This window comes from Mustela putorius, unplaced genomic scaffold, assembly GCF_011764305.1.
Source record: "Mustela putorius furo isolate JIRA1106 unplaced genomic scaffold, ASM1176430v1.1 tig00003896_pilon_pilon_pilon, whole genome shotgun sequence".
NCBI lineage: Eukaryota > Metazoa > Chordata > Mammalia > Carnivora > Mustelidae > Mustela > Mustela putorius.
Window position 1 is genome coordinate 11,216,210 of NW_025422045.1, and position 20,472 is coordinate 11,236,681.

Genomic DNA, 20,472 nt, shown 5'->3' on the forward strand with positions numbered 1-20,472 from the left:
CTTGTGTTCGAATCCCAGACGCCTCCCTTACTTACTGGGTGACCTTGGGGCAAAATAATTCATTCCCTATAATTTGGCTCCTCATCTGCGAAATGGAAATAATACTTGGGCTTATTGTGAAGATGTAATGAGCTGATACATGTGGAGTGTTTAGGACAGTTTAGAACCTGGCACATATAAACCTGTAGTAAAATGTAGCTCTTGTAACAGACAAGCAACACAGAACTTGAAAAGCTAGGGTGTCGTATAGTCTTTGATGGATGCTGGTTAAGTCACAAAGAATGTTGAGGTGCTAATGATGAAGGGAGAGGCTGAGAGCCAGGCTCTAAAATCTTCAGTGAGGGGCACCTGGGTGGCTCAGTCAGTTAAGCCCCAGCTCTTGATTTCAGCTCAGATCATGATCTCAAGGTTTTGAGATCAGACACTGTGGGGCTCCACGCTCGGTGGGGAGTCTGCTTGAGATTCTCTCCCTCTCCTACTGCTCCTCCTCCTCTCTCTCTCTCTCTCTCTCAAATCAATCAATCAATCTTAAAAAATAAAATCCTCAATGAGTGAGGGACAGTAGCCAGCCGGCTGGTAGAAGGCTTCAACAAGAGTATAGGCTGGTGTAGTTTAAGGATGCAAACTTATAGGAAACAGTGGTTTTGTAGAGAAAAAGAAAGATAATTAGTCTATAAAAGTCAAAGAAGAGCAAGGAGGACCCCTAGCCCACCCCTGGGCTTGTGATTTATGGGGGATAGGAGAAAGCCCAGCTGCTGCATGAGAGGGCTCTAAGAAGAGTAATGTTCTCAGGCAGAACCAGATTTCAGTGAAAGTGAGAAGGAAAATGAATGTTTGGAGACAAGATTTATTATTTACTTAGGACATAGTGCTGAGGGCAGACCTGAGGTTCAGGTCACAGTGGAAGACTAGGGAAGTTAGGAAGAGCAGGAGGTTGAATTAAATTAAGGGGTGTACCTAAGAGTCTACGTGATGGTGGATGGCCATCAATGGAGGTTGACTTTTTATTACTTTTTAGAAATTTTAATTTTGAATTTAATTTACTTTTTAATTTGAAAAATCTATCATGATTGTATGATTAATCTCCTTTATTCTGTTCATATCATAAGCTTAAATGATTAATTTAAATTTATGCCAACCCTTCTTTGACTAACACAAACTTTTCAGGTATGTGTGTGCTTTTATTAATGTATTGTTGAATTCACTTTGCTGTTATTTTGTTTAGGATTTGATAGGCATCTGTGTTCGTTAGCAAGATTGCCTTACACATTTCCTTTCTTCTGATATCCTTGGTGGGCTTTTTTTTTTTTCCTCTTTTTTTCCGACTTGTTTGTCGGAAAGAGAGAAAGAGCACAAGCAGTGGTAGTAGTAGGCAGAGGGAGAAGCAGGTTCCCCGCTGAGCAAGGAGCCCTATGCAGGACTCAATCCCAGGATCCTGGGGTCATGACCTGATCCCAAGGCAGAGGCTTAACTGACTGAGCCACCCAGGCATCCCCATTCATGATAGGTTTTAGTAGCAAGGTTATCCTGTCCTGGCCTCATAATTTGAGTTTGGGTATGTTTCCTCTCTTCTATTTTCTGAACAAGTATATGTAATCATGATATTTTTCTTTCTTAAATATTTATTAGAATTTGCCAGTGAAGCCATCTGGGACTAGAGTTTTCTTTGTTGGAAGATTAAAATTACGACTTCCATTCATTTAATAGACATAGTATCATTTAGATTTTCTATTCCTCCTTTTGTTGGTTTTTGTAAGGTGTAGGTTTTTTTATTAAAGATTTTATTTATTCATTTGACAGACAGAGATCACAAGTAGGCACAGAGGCAGGTGGAGAGAGAGGAGGAAGCAGGCTCCCTGCCTAGCAGAGAGCCCGATGCGGGGCTTGAGCCCAGGACCCTGGAATCAGGGCCTGAGCCAAAGGCAGAGGCTTTAACCCACTGAGCCACCCAGGCGCCCCTGTAAGTTGTAGTTTTGTAGCATCTATCTCAAACTCAGATTTTCAATGTATTTGAGGACATTGGTTGTTCATCATCTTATTATCTTTATAATATCTGTAGGATCTGTAACTCCATCCTTTTCTGGTTCCTAATATTGGTAATTAATGCCTTCTTTCTTTTACCAGTTTTCCTAGGGGCTTTTACATTTTATTAATGTAAACCCAGAACTGTCCTTTGACTTTGATCATCCCATGTATTTTATTTTTTGTTATTGTTGCCTGACCTTCTTCTCTTAACTTTATAGATTCCTTTATACTTTTAAACATTTAATTCATTGAAACACGGAGTCACCATATGACCCAGCATACACTTCAAAATATATTCAAGAGAAATGGAAACATATGTTCACTCAAAAACTTGTACATAAATGTTCATAGCAGCATCATTCATAATAGCCCCAAAGTGGAAACAAGCCAAATACCACCAACTGATAACTGAAAAACAAAATGTGTTACATCCATACTGTATTAGCCTGCTAGGGCTGCCATCATGAAATATACTACATTCTGGCTTAAACAATGGAAATTCATCCTCTCGCAGTTCTGGAGGCTGGAAGTTCAAGATCAAGATTTGGCACGTTTGATTTCTCCTGAGGCACCTCTCCTTGACTTGCAGATGACACTTTGTCTCCTCACAGGGCTTCTTCTCTGTCTGTGGGCACCCTTGGCACCTCTTCCTCTTCTTCTAAGGAGACGGGTTCTATTGGATGACAGTCCCACCTCTTTATGACCTCACTCAGCTCTTCATAAAGACCCTGCCTTCAAATATGGTAACATTGGGGTTAGGACTTCAACAGATGAATCTGGGGGGAGGCACAAATCAGTTCATAACAACCTTGTTGCGTGTCTGTTACTTTTCGTTGCTGTAAGGAATTCTTTGTGGGAATATGCCATGTTTTATTTATTTGTACTACTATGACGGGCGTTCGGCTAGTTTCCAGTTTGGGGGTATAGGAAGGTGCTGTTAGGGTCCGTGATCAAAGGAACGAGACTGACACAAAGCAAAAATCAAACAAAGCTTTATTTCACACCAAGCATCGAAAATCAAACTGACTGGTAGGGGCCATCTCTTACGAAGAGACAACGACGATGACCCCGACAAGGCCGCTCCCAAGAAGGCTGCTCTGCAGACGAGGCCACTCGCCAACGAGGTCGCTCCCCAGACAGGGCCACTCCCCGGAATGAGGCTGCTCCGGCAAGGCCGCTCCCCGGACAGGCTGCTCCCAAGAAGAGGCCGCTCCAGCGAGGCCGCTCGCAGGCGGGGCTGCGGCCCAGGGCAGCGAGGCCGCTTGGCGGGGCCGCAGCTCGGTGGTGGAGAGGCCACTCACGGTGGCGAAGCTTCTGGCAGGGAGGCTGTTTGCCGCCACACCACTGCCCAGGACTACCACGACCATGACGACCAGGAGGCTCCCGACCACTACCCTAAGGGCTATCCCAAGGGCTATTCTAAGGGCGATCCTAACAGTTATTCTAACTCCTCCTACTCCTCCCCCCACCCCAGCCTCACAGACTAACCTTTATGGAGGTGGTTGAGCCCCGCCCACACACAGGTGGCCAATGAGATTTCAACTCACCACAGTAAATATATGCACACCCCACTGATTGGATGTCTCCATCTGGCCTGACCCGCCCCTATATCCGGGGTTTGCAAGTACGTTCCTCTGGGAGGGGCAGGCCCTTACAGTGCCTTTATGAACAGTCTGTATGTTTTAGGTGAACACTGAACATTTCTGTTGGATATATTGGGGCGCCTGGGGGGCACAGTTAAGCTGCGGACTTTTGGTTTCAGTTCATGTTGTGATCTCAGGGTCATGAGATTGAGCGCCGGGTAGGGCAGAGTCTGTTTGAGATTCTCTTTCCTACCCCCTCCCAGTTCTGTCTGTCTTTCTCTCTCTAAAATAAATCTTCCAAAGAAAACATTTCATTTCATCTTGATATATATACCTAAGAATTACCGGGTCCTTATTTTCAGCTTTACTAGATACCGACAAACGTTTTCCCCTTACATCAGTTTCCACTCTTTCCAGCAGTTTCTGGGACTTCTGTTTGCTCAGCATCTTTGTCAATACCTGCTATAATATGATCTCTTTTTTTTTTAAATTTTTTACTTAATTCTGGAGGTAGTTTGAAATATCTTACAATTTTAACCAGTATTTCCCTAGGGACTAGTTGAATACCACTTCTGTGTTTCCTGGCCTTTGGAATATGATTTATGGTAAAGTGGTTGTTCATATTCTGTCATTTTGTTATTGCTTTGTGGGGGTTTAAAATCTATTCTGGCCACATAAAAACATCCTTTGTTGTTGAAAAGATCTTCTTACACACTGTGGTTTGCCATTTTACCATCTTTTGACTAGCAACCACTTTCATTCTTAATATAGCCCCATCTATCCTTTCCCTCTATATATCAGCCCATTATTTTGGTCCTGTCTTTTTCTTTTTTTAAAAAAATAGGCTCCACAGCCAATGTGGAGCCCAGTGCGGGGCATGAACTCATGGCCCTGAGATTAAGACCCAAATTGAGATCAAGAGTCGACACTTAACTGACTGAGCCACCCAGGTGCCCCATGTTTTGGTCTTATTTTGAAAAATATTTACAGGGGCACATGGGTGGTTCAGTCAGTTAAGCATTGAACTCTTAGTCTCGGTGCAGGTCATGATCTCAGGATCAGCAGATTGAGCCCAGCATGGAGTCTGCCTGGGAGTCTCTCTCTTCTTCTCCCTCTGCCCCTCCCCCATTCTCTCTCTCAAATAAATACATAAATCTGTAAAACACAAATAAAAATAAATTTAAAATCTTTACATGCTAAAAGTTTGTGAATATATTCTGTTATTCTTTCTAAAAGTGCTTTTACTCTCCCCTCTATATTTAATTCTGCAATCGGTTGGAATTATTTTTCATGTGTGACCTAAGAGAGGGAACAAAATTATTTTTTCCATATAAACATCCAATTAACCTGGCACTGTATATTGAAATATATTCTTTCTCCAATGTACTGCCATGTTATCTTAGCTATAAATTAGGTAACCAAATAAATATCTATTTGTTGGTTTATTTGTTTATGTTAGGATGATATATTTTATGATTCTGTTTCTAACGTCTATTAGCTTGAATTTTTTTTTTTTAAGATTTTATTTATCCATTTGACAGAGGTCACAAGTAGGCAGAGAGGCAGGCAGAGAGAGAGAGAGGAGGAAGCAGGCTCCCCACTGAGCAGAGAGCCCGATGTGGGGCTTGATCCTAGGACCCTGGGATAATGACCTGAGCAGAAGGGAGAGGCTTTAACCCACTGAGCCACCCAGGTGCCCCTATTAGCTTGAAATTTATATCCTTTTTTATTATGTTATTAGTGGTTACCCCAATGATTACAAATGAATCAGTGACTTACCAAAGTCTAATATTAGTTGATAGTTTTGCCTTCTTCCCAGATAACATAAGGAATTTACTTTAAGTCCATTTATCATCCTGCCCAACCAATGTGATTTTTTAAATGCATTTTAATTCCATATATATTTCAAACTTCATAAGATCTCCTCCTCCCCCTTCTTCTTTTTCTTTTTCTTCTTATTAGCAATCAGTAGTCAACTAGATTTATTTATTTTTCTGCTTGTTTTGTTGCTCTTCATTTCTTCTTGTATTTCTGTATTTCCATCTGATACCTTTTTTCCATTTGCCCGAGGAACACTCTTTTGGGTTCCCTTTCAAATCTGCTGGTGATGAAGTCTCTGAATTTTTCTTTGTCTGAAAATGTTTTTACTTCATCTTCAATCTTGAAGAGTGTTTCTGTTGGGTGTAGTATTTCAGTTCTCTGATGATATTGTCGCATTGTATTTTGGACTTCAGTGTTTTTTTGAGATTTTGTATGTCATTCTAATCACTATTCCTTCAAAGGAAAGTTGTCTATTTTCTTCCTTCCTTCTTTCCTTCCTTTTTTTTCTTAAGATTTTATTTATTTGAGAGAAAGAGAGAGAGAGCCTGAACAGGGGGGAAGGGCAGCAGGAGAGGGAGAAATGGACTCCCTGCTAAGCAGAGAGACTGACAATGGGACTTGATCCCAGGACCCTGAGATCATACTGAGCCACCCAGGCACCCCCAAAAGCTGTCTATTTTCTGTCCAGAGATTTTCTTTGTGTCTGAGTTTGTGGTTTGTCTAGATGTGGTTTTTTTTTTGTTTGTTTGTTTGTTTGTTTGTTTGTTTCACATCTTCTTTTGGGAGTTTGTAGAATTCTTACATCTGTGACTTGGTGTCTTTCATCAGCTCTAGAGTCTTCTCAGCCATTGTTTCTTCAGGTGTTTCTGTGTGATTTCTTTTTCCTTTATGTAAGGGACTCCAATTACATGTTTGTTAGAACTTCTCAGCATATTGCTTGTTTTATTTCTACATTTTATTGAATTTTGACTCTCCATGCAATCTGGATATTTCTTCAGTTCTGTTTTTCTCCTCAGCTTTGTCTCCTCTGTCATGAATTCCATACACTGAGTTCTTATTTGTTGGTTATGGTATTTTTCACATCTAGAATTTCTATTTGGTCCTTTTTTATGGTTTTTAGTTTTTGATGAAATTCTGAGGGAATACAAAGTGTTATTGACATAGTCACAAGCAGGTAGGTTCTTGCCCTAAGACTGACTTTGGAACCATCTGAGGAGCTGTCAGAATCTATTTCAACATGGACTGTGCGTAGGCAGTGAACAAGCTCTCTGTTAACCATCAAAGAGCTTCTTGGTTAATGGATGGAAATTCCAACGTGAATGGACAACATCCTGTCTGGAAGGCGCCACTCCGATTAAAAACAGTTAAAAACAAATTAGCTCAGGAGGCCTGGGTAGCTCAGTCAGTTAAGTGGCAGACTCTTGGTTTCAGCTCAGTCATGATCTCAGGGTCTGGAGATCAAGGCCTACCTCAGGCTCTGCTCTCAGCAGGGAGTCTGCTTGTGAGTCTCTTCCTCTGGCTCACCAACCACCCCCAAGAACGTTCTCTCTTTCTCTCTGTCAAAAAATAAATAAAACTTAAAAAAAAAAAAAAAAGAGGGGTGCCCGGGTGGCTCAGTGGGTTTTTAAAGCCTTTGCCTTTGGTTCAGGTCATGATCCCACAGTCGTGGGATGGAGCCCCGCATTGGGCTCTCTGCTCAGCGGGGAGCCTGCTTCTCCTTCTCTCTCTGCCTGCCTCTCTGCCTACTTGTGATCTCTGTCTGTCAAATAAATAAAAATAAAATCTTAAAAAAAAAAAAAGAATAGCAAATCAGCTCAGTGGACTGAGTTACATGCTGGTTTGCCTCTCTGAGTTTTTACTGACTCATTGCAGGAGTGGTCAATTGCCTGGCCATATGATGAGGCAGTAAGGCAATGGAAAACTGGCTTATTAAAGGGTTGCTGGGGTTCCTGGTTAGCTCAGTTGGTAGAGCACACGACTCTTGATCTCAGCATTGTAAGTTTGAGTCCCATGTTTGGTATAGAGATACCTTAAAAAAAACAAATAAAGGAATGCCCACTTATGGAAGCCATCATGGGAAGTTTTTTTTTTTTAAAGATTTCACTTATTTTGTGAGAGAGAAAGAGAGAGAGCATGCACACAAGCTGGGGGAGGGGACAGAGGGAGAAGCAGACTCTACGCTGGGCCCTATAGAGGACTCAATCCCAGAACCCTGGGATCATGACCTGAATCAAAGGTAAACACGTATCCGAATGAGCCACCCAGGTGCCTCAGCATAGGAGTTTGAGGGGTGCATTAAAGTATAACATGCCAGTGTCCACCTTATTTGTGCTGGGTTGTAACTTATAAAGATGACTGAGCGATGACACTTGGAGGCTAACGCCACCAAAAGATTTTCATTATTTTATTTCCTGAGACAGGGTATGTGACACCACACAGGGCTATATGAAGAAGCATTAGTGCTGGTCAGGAGGCAGAGACGAATGAAGGGAAAGCCCAGGCCGCAGCGTTTATTAGAGGTTCCATGGAGAAGGTGAGGCAAGGCAGGGTGGCTGTCTTCGGGTTGGCTTGTTTGATCAGATGAACTTCGGGATACAGGGGCTGTCCCTAGTTGTGTGGTCCCTGGCCCTGGGTGGCTTGGGGTGGAGGATGTTGGTGTGACGTGTCAGAGCAAGATAAGGAGGGCTTCAGGTAATGGGCTCCAGGTCCCAGGTGAGATGTAAACAACTGGGGCTCTCAGTTTGGCCCTGAGATTAATGGTGCCAAACAGACGAATATGGAGTCTAAGAAAACACAAACTGAACATCATTAGAAGAAGCCCCTTTCAGGATCAGAAGGTCATTGGAACCAGTGAGTAAATATCCTGACGTGCTCATGTAGGTAGCATGTGGGTCCATGAATAAATGGACATGGGAAGCTCCAACAATGCAGAATGGGGCTGGATTTAGACGTATTCTTTGTGTACCCTCTGAGGTGCAGAATGCCAATAAGAACTGTTCTGTCTCCCAACAAGAAAGACAGAGATTGTGGATGGGTGTGGGGGGAGATTTCCTGGGGAGAAGGCCCTGAACATGGCTGCCAAGTGAGACTGATGCTGGTGGCACGAGAAGGCTGCAGGTGGGTCTTGGCAAGAGTGAACACGCCCTCTGGCTGGGCTTTGCCTACGCAGCTCAGAGTGCTATAGAAAAACGAGAACTTCAGACATTCCACCAGTCTAAACTCCCAAGTCACATTTCTTCAGACCAAGGGACATGCTCTGTAGCCCATAATGTCCAACAATGGGCAGACAGTTCTCCTCCTCAGAATCACGGCCTAATAGGGAGTTGGAATGGAGAGTGGGAAGCACTTGCTAGACTAGCATTGTTGCCCGTGGTCTAGACCAGCACAGTGGCCGAGCCTAACTTCCCTTCCAAAGGTGGAAAGACTTGGGTATAAATGGAAGGATGAATTAGTAGCTGAGGGCAAAGGAATGAATGAATGTGTTAGGCAAAGAAGGAAATCTGGTATTACATTAACACCTTGAAAGAAGCCTGGAACAAGAGATAATCATTGACTCTTAGCTTGATGATACCAGATGCCTGACAGGGTGAGCCAGCATGGCTGAGACCACTCTTACTTTTGGAACCTGACAGGAGCAAATGGAAACCTCCAAACCTGAGTGATATTGCCTTGGGACACATCTTGGTCATATGATCAATGATGGACCGGACTAATGATTAGTACCTGAATGAAGGGGACTCTAGTGTTACGCTGATATCTTTTTAATTTTATTTTTCTGGTTATATCTACCATAGTGTGATGATGATATAACATTGTCACTGTTGGCAAAACTATAATAATGACCTTGACATTCAGATGTATTGGGAAATTGAATTAAAATCTTCTCATCCCAGGATGCCTGGGTGGCTCAGTTGGTTAAGTGGCTGCCTACGGCTCGGGTCATGATCTCAGGCTCCTGGGATCGAGTCCCGCATCAGGTTCCTTGCTCAGTGGGGAACCTGCTTCTGCCTCTGCCTGCCATTTTGCCTGCTTGTGCTCTCTCTCTCTGACAAATAAATAAATAAAATCTTTAAAAAAATATAAAAAAAAAAGCCTCTCATCCCTATCCCTCAATTGCTCCTCCAAATGTTAGGCATAACCGTGTTGGACTATTGTTTTGTATATGTTATATAAATATTATACCAGATATAGATGTTGACAGAGTCGATCATTTTGTTATGAGGGAAGCATGGTCAAAGACCCAGGAGTGTCCTGAGTTTATAAGAAAGAATATGCCTGTTCTTCATCCTGGATTACTGGAACAGAGCTTCTAAACCCTTGGAATTTCCAAGTGGTGAGAATGTCTTTGTTATTCATGAACTCCTTGGATCAGACCTGAGTTTATGCTACTGAGGTGAACCCTGCTGAACCCTTCCATAGCTTTGGACAGGGGCTGATTTGAGCTGTTGGATACTGCACTCAGCTTCTTTATCAAGGGCCTCTTGTAGACTCACCTGATGCCCACTATGGAAAGACAAACTCCAGATTTCCTGTATCTGAATTTTGACCCAATAATTTTTCATTGCCTTGTTAGAGTTTCAATCCTCCAATCAGATATATTTCGTATTCTGTCCAGATTTTCAAATTGTCCTCAGTGTGGTCGGCATTTTCCAGTCTACCATCAATGGAAACTATAAATCTCTCTTTCCATGGGGTTTCTTTTTTCCATTGTGGTGAAATATACATTGACATGCGGTTTATCATTTAAGCCAATGTAAAGTGTACAATTCAGTAGCATTTAGTACATTTTCAATGTTGTATGGCCATCACCACTATCTAGTTCTAGAACATTTTCATTGCCCCCAAGAGGACTCCCACATCCATTAAACAGCCACTCCCCATGCTTTCTCCCCCAGCTCCAGGCAACCACTCATCTCCTTTCTGTCTCTATGGATTTGCCTGTTCTGGATATTTTATATAAATGGAACCATACAGCACATTGCCTTTTGTGCCTGCCATCTAATCACTGAGCATGTTTTCAAGGTCATCGATTTTTATATATGGTGTTTTCTTTATTTTCTAAATATTCTACAGCTACTATTTTGATTTCTTCTTTGATTCAGAAGTCACTTAAGAGATGGTTTTCTGGGGCACCTGGGCACCTGGGTGGCTCAGTGGGTTAAAGTCTCTGCCTTCAGCTCAGGTCATGATCTCAGGGTCCTGGGATTGAGCCCTGCATCGGGCTCTCTGCTCCACAGGGAGCCTGCTTCCTTCTTTCTCTCTGCCTGCCTCTCTGCCTAGTTGTGATTTCTCTCTGTCAAATAAATAAAAATATTTTAAAAAAAGAGATGGTTTTCTACCTTTTGTTCTATTTTTATTATTCGTTGATAGTTTTTGACTATAGTCAAAGGGTGTGACTGATCCTATTTCCATTTGTTTTTGTTTTGTTTTTTAAGATTTTGTCTTTTTAAGTAAGCTCTACCATGAACATGGGGCTTGAACTCACAATCCCAAGATGAAGAGTTTCATTCTCTACTGCCTGAACCAGCCAGGCACCCCTCCTTTTTTGGTAAATCATTCTCTTTATGGCCTGTTGTACTCTCAAATTTTCTAAATGTAACTTGGAATCTTGAAAAGGAGATAGAGTCTCTAGATTCAGATTCTATATAAAGCAATATATATGCTTTATCTACCTATTTACCTGTCTAGCCAGTTAGAAAACTATCTATTACCAGTTATTAAATATGTTTTTCAGAATGTCAGAATCATAACTTGTTATCTATATGGTTTGTCGAGGTCTGAGAGAAGTGAAAGCATCTTATTACAATTCTATTTCTGTATTTATTTAGGTATTGTATTATATTCATCATCCTTATAATTTTTATATTTTTACTTTATGTATTTTGATGCTATTATTTGTTATGATGCTTATTGGCTTGAATTCAGCCTGTTAATTATTATCTTTTTAGTTCAAGTTCTAATTAGTTGACGTACAGTTTAACATTGGTTTCAGGACTAGAGTTAGTGGTTCATCATTTACATACAGCACCCAGTGCTCATCACAAGTGTTGTCCTTAATACCCATCCCCCACCTACTCCATCCCCCACTCGCCTCCCTCCATCAACCCTGTTTGTTCTCTGTCTTAAAGAGTCTCTCATGATTTGTTTCCCTCTCTGTCTCCCCACCCCCAAATGTTCATCCATTTTGTTTCTTAAATTCCACGTATGAGTGAAATCATATGATGTTTGTCTTTCTCTGACTGACTTACTTTTCTTGGCATCATACCCTCTAGTTCCATTCACATTGTTGCAAATGGCAAGACTTCATTCTCTTTGATGTCAGCCTGTCATTAGTAACAGAGCTCTTGCCTACTTTTTGTTTGTGTTTACAGGCAATCTGTTTGTTCCTGAATTAATTTCAACCTTTCCGGTTCTTTTGTTTCAGGCATCTGTCTTGTTAATAACATATAACTGGCTTTCATTTTCTTGTGAAAAGTGAGATTGTATTAGTTTTATCCATCCCTATTTCCATCCTTAGTCTACTTCTGCAATATTTATGCTTCTGTGGGGTCTCTCTCTGTTACTTTTGGGCAATTTGGATGGTAATCAGACTGGTTTTAGTTCTCCTAGTAGTTATCTATGTCATTTTAACTATGTTTAACCAGTATTTCTTAATTTAACATCTTCAGAAAAGAAAGAATGTCATTTTCTCTCTCCTAAGAAAAATAAGGACATCAGTGATTTAAACAATTTCTCTTGCAGCTGCTGTGGCAATGGTCTGGCAATTCCTCAAAAATAAATAAAGAAATAGATAGAGAAATAAATAAATAAATAAATATCAGATGATCCAGTAATCCCAATTCCAGGTATATACCCAAAAGAAGTGAGTGAAAGCAGGGGTGTGAACAGGTATTTGAGCATCCATTTTCATTAGCAGCATTATTCACAGTAGCCAAATGATAGAACCAACTCAAGTGTCCATCCACAGATGAATAAATGAGCAAAACATGGACATACATAGAGTGGAATATTCTTCAGCCTCAAAACTGAAGGAAATCCTGAGACACGCCACGACACGGACAGACTTTGAAGGTATGATGCTAAGTGAAAGAAGCCAGTTGGAAAAGGACACACACTGTAGGATTCCTCTTATGTGAGATTCCTAGAGTCAGATACACAGAGTTGGTGGTTGCCACGGCTGGGAGGAGGGGGTGTGGGGAGCTACCATTTAATGGATATAAAACTGCAGCTGGGGAAGATGAAAAGGTTCTGTGGATGGATGGTGGTGATGGTCCCACAACAATGAGAATGCACTTAATGCCATGGAAGTGTACATTTAGAAATGGCTACAGTGGTCAATATAATGTTATGTATATTTTACTACAATAAAAACAAATAACAGGATGCCTGGGTGGCTCAGTCAGTTAAGTGTCTGCCTTCAGCTCGGGTCATGATTCCAGGGTCCTGGGATCGAGTTCCACATCCCTGCTCAGCGGGGAGTCTGCTTCCCCCTCCCTCTCCCCTCCCCCCTACCTGTGCATGCTCAGGCGGGAGCTCTCTCTCTCTCTCCCTCTTGAAAAAATAAACAAAATCTTCAAAAAACAAGCAAGCAAGCAAACAGACAAACAAACATCCATCTTTTTTTCTTCTGTTCCTTTGTTATGACAATTTGGGGACTCTTTTTCCTCCCATAACCTATTATCAACAAAAGCAAACAACAACAAAACATTTTGTAGGGTGGATTAAAAAAAAATTCTAACAATTGTATTATTTTCCTAGTCAACATAATTGTTGCAGTTATAAGTGTGTAATTGTATCTTTAAATAGATATAATGCTTGGGATGCCTGGATGACTCAGTTGGTTAAGCATTTGTCTTCAGCTCAGGTCATGATCCCAGGGTCCTGGGATTGAGTCCCACATCAGGCTCCTTGCTCCCTGCTTGTGGTCTATCTCTCTCTGGCAAAAATAAATAAAGAAAGAAATAGATAAATAGATAAATAAATAAATAAAACAAAGCTTACCATGATCTCTCTTTTTTTTTTTTTTAAAGATTTTATTTATTCGTTTGACAGAGAGAGAGAGAGACTCACTCACAGTGAGAGAAGGAACACAAACAGGGGAATGGGAGAGGGAGAAGCAGACCTCCTGCTGCCCAGAGAGCCACCCAGGAGCCCCACCCTGAGTCTTTTTATACCTCAGTTTCTTCCTATGTAAATTCTTAATTTGGATTCATCTTTTGGTTGTTTTTTTCCTGTCTTCAAAATAGATTTTTGTTGATAGAATGAATGAGAAGAACGTGACTTCTTGTGTGACATCTTTGGAGTGGGGCCCTTTCACTTGGGGTTGGGAAAGCTCCCTGCCGTTGTTAGCTCTGGGGTGTGGCTCTGTCCCTTTTGGCTTCCCTCATTCTTGCCTAAACCTTGTCAATTTTCTCTTCATTGAATTCCCCTCAATTGCCCAGTGTGAGCCAGCATCTGTTCCAGCACAGACTGTGGGCCTCTCCTCCATACACCCCTTAACCTCTGTCCCCTTGCTCTCTCTCTCTCTCTCTCTCTCCCCCCAACTCTGACCCCTCCCTATTCTTTCTTCTTCTTTCCGTCCTGTCCTGTTTGGAGCTAGGTGGCAGGAGGTATGTCGGTTAGCATATCACACTCCTCATCTGCTCTGTGGTTGCCCTCATCCCTGGGGGGTCAGGAACAGAGTATTCCTTCTTTCTGAACGGCTCAGTATTCTGGCTGATCTTCAGAATGCGCCGTCTAGCTCCCAGCCTCTCCGAAGCCCCACCCCGGCCAGCAGTCCGACAGGCTCGGCGGTCTCACCCTCAGCTTTCTTCCTTATAGACAACCCATGTTATTTCCTAGTCTGACATCCTGGGAGAGGGTATGAGACCAAATCTGTTACATCGGTGTCTAGATGGGGCCTTAGTTAGTCCAGGCCAAGACATTATGAGCTGCATTTTTATTGCTTTCCCAATCCTTGTGTGCGGCTTTTATTGTGCTAGGAGTTTAAAATGTAATAAACAAGGAGAAAAAAAAATATTTTAAGTCACTCTGGCTAAAGACTCCAGCCTAACAAAATCCTTAACAGACCCTTGTAAGTCCTGTTGCTGGGGAGTGTTTGTCCAACAGACCTGGAACAGTTTAAAAAGGAGGAATGGGGGGTTGGTTAACATTAAAGAAACACAAAGATTTTTCATCTGGCTCTGGGGGAGACCAGAGCCACGGAGGGAACAAGAAAAGAAAGAGGGGATTGAGCATTTTTGCAAACAAATGATAAAACTGCCTTTTCAAGAAAGGGGGGGGAAACCCCTTGTCCAAACAAGACTTTTGCCAGGGTAGGAAATCATTTCTGCAATTGTTTACAATGCTCGAGCAGCCCGTCCAAAGTCAACATGGCCTGGGAGCGTTGCCCCGGAGCCTCCTGCTCCTTGCCAGCCGCCTGCCAGCTCAGGCCCAGCTATTTCTGGGACTGTGTTCCCTCCCTTGAAAAACAAACTGTGGCCCTCACTGTCATCCCCAATAAAACCCCCAGGTTTTGCAGGCTTAATCATGTTTTCCAGAAGAGTTGTCCAACTGGGGGCTTGGATGCAAGGTGTTGAGGGTGGAACTGCTGGTCTGGAGGAAGGGGGCCCTTCATGTGCAAGGTGCCAAAGTGGAAATTTCCATTGCACTCCAAGATGGCTTCACCTGTGGCCAAGGAAACCCATTCTGCCTCCAAAGAGGAGACCCTGGCTAGTAAAATGTACGCCCCTTCCCAAAGCTTGTGCCACCACTCCAGAGCAAAGTTTCCTTTTACAACAAAGCACCACGATTGCTAGCAATAACCTTGTACTTCTGGATACCACTTGGTATCCAGAAAGAAAAAACTTTCACTTCTGCTGATTGGATCGCCACCATGAGAAAGGCCTTATTCATCTCATGTGTTTAATTCAACTATGTGTCTCCTGGTTTTTGTGTTAAGGGTACAGTCACGTGGTTTGAAATTTTTTAAGTGAAAATAAGCTTCCCCTTCTGCCCCTAGGTGACCACTGCTGTTCATCTCTTGTGTATCTTTCCAGAGACGCCTTCTGCGCATAGAAGCGACTTACAGTGGTCCTGGGATAGAGTATGGCACAGAGACCGGAGAGTCCCAGGCGCTAATCCTAGCTCTGCTCCCAGTCCGCTGTGCAACACGATATAGGCCACACTCCCTCTCTGGACCTCATCTCTGTCATCTGTGAAAGCGGGACTACTAAGAGCAGACAGTCAGTAGGCTTACAGTCGGGCCGCTGGGCCAAGTGTTTCCCCCTGTATTAGCTGAATGAAGCTCACCACAGCCCTATAAGGAGTTCGCACGCACGAGTCCCATTTATCACTGACAAAACTGAGGCACAGGGAAATGAAAGAACTTGCCCAGGTCCGAGGTGACCAGAGGGGGAGCCCGGATTTTAGAAAGCTGGGCAATCTCATAGGAGAGCTCACAGACCGAACCACGTGCTATTAGAGATCCATTCATTGATGATATTGACAGCATCAAATGACGGCTTGAGTCAGCAAGCTGTCTCAGAGCGGCTCCTTCCAAGTCTGATATCAGGAATTGGTTCCAGGTCCTGTGAAACTCTGGCCAGGCAGCTCTGACTCACTCAGCCCCATTTAGATGGGACAGGGGACAGCTGGCAAAGAGCAGGAGACGGCAGGGGACGGCTCAGGCATGAACCCTGATGTCAGCCCAGTGCCTCCCTCTGGGGCATCAGGACAACTCCTTAAAAACAATAATTTTTAAATTTTTATCAAAAGTAGTCACACACATAATTTAAAAAACCAACTAATATTTGAAGCCTCATAACAGAGATAACATCTGAGAACAACCATATTTAACCCTTCCGGCTCTTTCTGTATGTATTTATCTCCATTATTCTACATCAGGGGTTTACTTTTTCTGTAGAAGTGCAAACTTTTTCCATAAGTGGTCACATGGGAAATATTTTCAGCTTTGTGGGCCAGACAGTCTGCTGTAACCGTTTAGTTCTCCTTGTAGCTAGAAAACAGCCCTGGGCAATAGGTAAATGAGTGGGTGTAGACATACCCAAGTACAACCTTATTGACAAAAGCAGATTTGGCCTGTGGGGTATCATTTGTTGACACCTGTTCCAATTGCTTAAACATCTATTCTTTCATTTTCTTGATGTGTAATCTTAGCCATTACCTATTCATTTTCTGTTGTGGTAGATAAAAATTCACCTTTCTTAAACAGCTCCCCTCTCTATAGCTGTTTATCCTCCTAAGCCATCCTAACCAAGTCCTATTGGAATTATCAGTGAAATCAGTATTCAATGTTTGCTTATTATAACCAAGTAAACACTGTTCTTTACCGAGTCAAGTTGTATATCATGTGACATTTCCTTTTTCATGTAGGTTTTATTTTTATCTGGAGGTGCTAAGTCTTTTATTCTTTCTTTCATTCACGTGGTTTCTTTGACCTTCAACAGCCTCTCAGTCAGGTTTCTACATGGTTACACAGATAAAGTGTCAAAGCCTCTTTTTTTCAACACGATTGTTTTACCAGAGCTTCTCCTTGAGCCCTCTAGCCTCCTCCTCTACTATGGACTGGGTACCCCTTGGGCTTGGCCTCAGCTTTTCTGCTAGAGCTTCCTTTCTCCACTTGATCTCTTTTCTGTGTTGGATCTCTTTTTCCCGAATCCCAGGTCTTCTTTTCTGACTTACTTCCTCATTTTGCTAGAGCACATCCTCTAGTAGCTTTCTGAAAAAGGATACACAGGAGATAGAAATGCGAATTTTGGTGTATCTCAAAATGTCTTTAATCTACCATCACTCTTGAATGATAGCTTTGCAGAAAGTATAGACTTCTAGATTAGAAATCATTTTTTTCCTCAATATTTTGAGACATACAGTTTGTTAGAAATCTGATACCTTTTGATTCTTAATTCTTTGTATGCAATCCTTTTTCATGCAGAGTTTTCATGCACCTCTCTTAAGCCCTAATGTTCTAAAAATTCTAGTCATTGTCCCTGGCACTCAGTGGACACTTTCAATGTGGATATTCATGATCTTTAGTTCTGAGAAATTTCTTTGTAATATTTCTTTCAAAATTTCCTCCTCTTAAAAATTTCCACCTCAAGGTGCCTCTTCGGGGGACACCTGGGTGGTTCAGTCATTAGGTGTCTGCCTTTGGCTCAGGTCATGGTCCCAGGGTCCTGGGATCGAGCCCCACATTGGGCTCCCTGCTCAGAGGGAAACAGGTTTCTCCTCTCTCACTTCCCCTGCTTGTGTTCCTTCTCTCACTCTCTCTGTCAAATAAATAAATAAATAATCTTAAAAATTTTTTTTCTTGGGATGTCTGGGTGACTTAGTTCATTAAGCATCTGCCTTTGGCTCAGGTCATGATCCCTGGGTCCTGGGATCAAGTCCTATACCAGGCTCCTTGCTCAGTGGGGAACCTGCTTCTCCTTCTGCCTGCCACTTCCCCTGCTTATGCTCTCTCTCTCTCTCCCTGACAAATAAATAAATAAAATCTTTAAAAATCTTTTTTTCTTTCTAACTTCTGCCTTTATCTTTTTCTTTTTGGACTGATTTCCTAGACTATACCTTCCAGTACTTCTACTTAAATTATTTTTATTCTAGATACCATAGTTTTGAAGATTTTATTTATTTATGTATTTTAGAGAGAGAGATAAAGCATGCACAAGCCGGGGGAGAAGAAGGGGGAGAGGAAGGGGAATGAATCTCAAGCAGACTACATGCTGGGCTACAACCCTGAGATCTTGACCTAAGTTGTAACCAAGAGTCCGGTGTTTAACCTACTGAACCACTCAGGCACCCCACTAGATACCATACTTTTGATTTCTTAAAGCTCTGTCTTGATCTCTGTTGCTTTTTATAGCATTATGCTCTTTTCACATGTTCACAGCACTTTCTTGTTCTCTTCTGAGGATATCAGATATGGATGGGACAGAAGGAGAGGGAGAGAGAGAGAATCTCAAGCCTACTTCTGCTGAGCAGGAAGCCTGACACCTGACAATCATGACCTGAGCAGAAACCAAGAATTGGACACCTAACCAACTGAGCCATCCAGCTGCCCCAGACTCAAAGTTCTTATAATGCCCTTCAAGGTTCTGCAGGATCTGGCCCCAGGTGCCCCTGGACCTCAATCACTGTAGCTCTGACCTATTCCCAGGATCCCAATCACACTAGCTTCCTCCTTGTTCTTACCAAGCCCATCACCGCTGCCCCAAGGTCATTGCAGTTACTTTTGCCTCTGCCTGGCATGTTCTCCCTGTGTCCCCATAGTCAGTGGGGCACTCCTGCCTCATTCTGGACTTCTACTTTAACACTGGCTGATCAGAAAGACCCTTTCTGACACTTTGCCTAAAATAACACTTCCCCTCTTCTCCACATCATTTCATATTCCACTTTCCCTGCTTTTGTTTCTTTGCAGCATTTGTTATCGCCTGCCTTTAAAAAAAGATTATTTTTAAGTAATCTCTACTCCTAAGATGGGGCTTGAACTCATGACTCCAAGATCAAGAGTTGCATGCTCCACTGACTGAGCCAGCTGGGTGCCCCTATCATTTGACTTAAAAAAAAAAATCATAAAATACGTAGAATGTGAAATTCACCATTTTAGCCATTTTAAAGTGTACAATTTAGGGGCAGTAGGTGCATTCACATCGCTGTGCACCCACCACCATCCACTTCTAGAACCTTTTCATCTTCCCCAGCTGAAACTCTGTGCTCATTAACCACTACTCCCCATTCTTCCTTCCCACCTAGCCTGTGGCAACCACCATTCTACTTTCTGTCTCTATGAATATGACTAGCCTACAGACCTCATGTAAGTGAAGTCATACAATATTTGTCCTTCTGTATCTGACTTATTTCACTTGACATAATGTCTTCAAGTTACATCCATGTTGTAACACGGGTCAGAATTTTGTGTCTCCTGCTCTTTTATGTATTTATCTCTTCATTGCTTATGATTGCTATTGTCTCTCCTCCCACTCCCCACTAGAAGGTAAGGTCCTTGGGGATAAGAGCTTTGTCTGTTTTTCTCATTCATCCAGAGTAGTGCCTGGGCACAGAGTGTGAATTCAATAAGTATTTGTTGAGTAACTTGCCTCCCATTGGGGCAATCTTCTTCTTGTGCATAGAGTTGGCCTTCTCTGAGTATGACTTGCCCATTAAGCAAGCTAGTTTTGGCCCCCATTGTGCTGATCACTCTGGTGGATAGAAAGATAAGACATGAAACAGATAGAGCTGAGAGGGTAAGAGTGATGAAGTAGATATCTGTTTTCATTTTTTCCCCCTGCCTCATATTTGCTCCCATTTTTCTGATAAAAGCAATGGAATTTTTCTTTGGGGAGTCTTCCTTCCCTCCTCTCAGTCTATGTGGTTCTGAGTGATCTATGTTATCATCTGTCTTCAGGGAAACACAAGCAACCCAGGCCTGCAAATAGGACCTGAGAAAATCTGGGACTTTAGTTGCAACCACAGCGAAAGAAATGCAGCTATTCCACTGAGAGTGCAAAATTGGAAGAAGGTTAGCCTAGAGTTATGATGACTCACTGCTTTGAAAGCTTTTGTTTGAGAATGAAGACAATGCAGAAGAAAGCAGAGTTAAGAAATGGATAAAATGAAGTTGAGTCCTGATAACATTGTTTTGAGTTCCTGGATCCAGCCATGCTGAAGGCAAAGATCCATTTCCTGAAATTTTCAGCTTTGTGAACCAATAAATTCTCAACCCCTCCCCTCTTGCTTGTTAGTCCTTAATTTGAATTAGGTTTCTGTTATCAGCTAATGAAAGATTTCTGGCCAATATATGGAAGATGGATAAAATGGAAGTGGGTAGAGAAGCTGTTTGTGGGGTTAGGAAACTCAGAGGTGTTATCCAGGAAATGGTTAAAGGACCAAATATGTTCACCCAGAGGAAGAGAAGCCTCTGCAAGCAAGGCTATATCTTGAGATATGTAAAGAGCTATCGCATGGGAAAGGAATTAGATTTGCCTTAGATGATGCAAGAGGGAACACCAGGGCCCACAGATTAATGTTTTCAGGAATAACATGTCAG